We start from the raw sequence: 2,949 nt of genomic DNA on the forward strand, positions 1-2,949 counted from the left end.
CAACTCTCAAACCTCCCGCATCTGTCCAGACCACGCTGTCCGGACTGCGGAAGCCATCCACCGCGGGCCTATATCGGTCCGCGGGGCGGTCCAAACGCATTTTCTCCTGCAAACCGGAGACAAATGTGGGAGGCTTTGCGGGAGTTTGGACCGCTCCCAAGCCCGCTTCTGATCACACTGGCCAATTCTACCCCCACCCGCTCCTCCCGCGCTTTCCATCTCACACCCGTGGCCGCTTGCCACACCACATTCATGCGGGCCTAGAGCATGTAACGGCTGGCATTGATGTTGCGATTTGATCGGAGGGAAGGTGGCGCAGCCGGACGCGGCCTTTCAGGCGCCGCCACTTCAATTATAGTTTTTAGTAAAACGGTCAAAATATCGTCTGTTTATGTGAATTATATTATAACTTGAATGAAATCGGTCGGGTTTGCATGAATTTCATCCGGTTTGTTGAAAAATAGTTTGCAATGTATGCGCTACGGTTGGATGGCGTCCTCCCGCATCCTTGTCCGTGGACTGGCCCCCCTTGTCTGCGGACAGATGCTGGTGGAATTTTGTGGGTTGTCGTTGATGCCCTTAGAACTTAAATGAAATTTGTCGGGTTTGAATGAATTTCATCCGGTTTGTTGAAAAAGAGTTTGCAATGTTTGCGGCTCCGGTTGGATGACGTTCTGCCGCAACCTTGTTCACGGACTGGTCTCCTTGGGGCTGTTTGGTTGTTACCTTGAGAGATATTTGCCTGGCCAGAAGCAAGCCGGACAAGCATCCACATCTTGTTTGGTTGGTGCCTAAGCGCTATTTGAAGCAGCCTGACCTGAGCTCCTCCGGCGAGTAGTTAGCCGGAGTCAGGCCAGCAAAATCGGAGGCCTGACTCAGGCAAATGCAATCAGTGTGTGCATGCTATTATTTTAATATTTGTCAGGCTCCCATGCATGTCCTAAGCTGTATGCTATATTATTTTAGTAATGCTCATGCTCATGAAATGTTCAGAGAACGAACCAAAGAGCCTCTCTCCAAGCTGCCTCACAGGCCAAAGTCATGGAAGCCTTTCATGCCTATCAGGCACCGATTTTCTTCAGGCAAAGTGCTCAGGTCACCAACCAAACAGCCCCCTTGTCCGTGGACGGATGCGGGAGGAATTTTGCGGACCCTTAGCAGCAACAATGCTGATATGCGTGAAGAAACGTTGATGTTTGTCGAAGCGTCGTTGCTGAATATTCTAGGAAATTACAAGAAGCAAGGAAAAATGACGCTAATACCCTGACATGGACTTCCAACTCCAAGCAGCAGTTCAGAGATTCGATCCGGACACCGACCTGCAGTCGGATCAGAGGAACCGAATCGTACTAGAAGAGACAAATCTTCTAGTACTCGTATGTCTATCTCCATATATGCCTCTGGCAGCAGCAGGAGGAATCATCCATGTTACGTAGGTCGAGAGATATGGATATGGCTACTACACCGGAAAGCCTGCACGGTAAGGAATCGTCGGTGGCCATGGCGAAGACGGAGAAGAAGAAGGAGGCGGCGGCGGCAACTGACGATGATGCCGGCGGCAAGGAGACCGCCGCGGCCGCAGACGTCCTGGCCATCATCTCCAGGCTCGTCGGCCGCCCCTTCCTTGACGAAACTGCATCCAGGAGGCTGGAGAAGCTGGGGAAGATGATGGCCACGCAGGCGGTGCTTCAGACTCTTGACGACGCAGACCATCAGCTGCTGGGCAGCCTCGGCACGGATCTCCGGGAAGCGGAGGCCACACTGAACGACGTCGAGGACCGGCACCTCCGCCTCCAGGGGCTCATCGTGGCCCACCAGGGCGAGAAGCGGAACTTGGCGAGGAAGCTGCTGCTGGAGCTCAAGTGCTCCCGCATGAAGAACAAGCTGGAGAGGCGCCGGAGCAAGGCGGAGGGCATTATATATCAACAAGGCGCACCGCCAGGTGAAGAGCATAGTGGACGTCTTCTGCCAGTTCGAAGATGGCGAAATAGTTTTCATCTTCACTTAAATCAGAAGAACATAGATCAGATGATGAGAAATCTTGACAGCAGTATTAGATAATCTTTTATCAGTGCTACTAATATCTGGACTGTGGACACACCTCAGCAAGCCCGGTTAGCAATCTCATACCTTGGAACTTTTATGTTGCAGCTCTGTTTGGCATCGCCAAGGACCATCGTAATCTGATTTGCTCGACGCCTTCTTAGATATTTGTTTGATTCGCTTTTGACTACTTATGTGGCAATTATTATTTTTTAACAAAAATGGACACTTTGCCAAAAACAAGAAGGGGCTACTAGAAAGGATCTTGAGCATTTGTGGGCGTTCCATATGGATAACCAGAATACGTGTCCAAATAAATTAAATTTCAAATTTGAACGTTTTAGTTCACCACTTTATGTTTGAGTTGTAATATTTGTATTTGAATTATCATTGCATCAGAACACTTATCTGTAAATTATGGATGCATTGTGCTATTTACCTTTGTTTATTTTCAGTACCTGTAGTATACGGCAAAAATTGATGGGCCAGGCATTTGGTGATCAAGGTTAGATGGCCAGCACCCGGCCTGCTATCCATGGAATGTCTGGACGTCTCCGCGCACATTTGGTGCCATCGGTTTGACGATCCACCTTGAAGATGCCCTGAGATCCACTAAGCCAGCCTAGAAATTTCGGGACATACCACTAATGAAACATCTGGAATTACGAAACTTGGCCTATGTCACTGAATACAGTTGAACTGAATAGAACAAGCCTATACATTATGGAGGTAACCTTACATGATTTGTGTACATGGAGGTTGACTTTAAATTATGGAATACTTTCAACCTACACCTCGTACGGATTGATTTTTTTCAAAAAAGAGGGGACATCCTTCGTCCTCTGCATCGAATGATGCACACAACCTTTTATTTATCATATCCAAGTTCATCATCAGACCATAACA

The 2,949-nt window shown here is 48.6% G+C and overlaps 1 pseudogene; it reads left to right on the forward strand.

Moving 5' to 3' along the window:
- Positions 1-1,452: 1,452 nt before the first annotated feature.
- LOC147992925 (uncharacterized) lies at positions 1,453-2,061 on the forward strand (annotated as a pseudogene).
- The last annotated feature ends 888 nt before the right edge of the window (positions 2,062-2,949 follow it).

The sequence above is a fragment of the Triticum urartu genome, chromosome 1A (assembly GCF_056163025.1).
Source record: "Triticum urartu cultivar PI428250 chromosome 1A, HENAU_Tu73, whole genome shotgun sequence".
NCBI classification, from domain to species: Eukaryota; Viridiplantae; Streptophyta; class Magnoliopsida; order Poales; family Poaceae; genus Triticum; species Triticum urartu.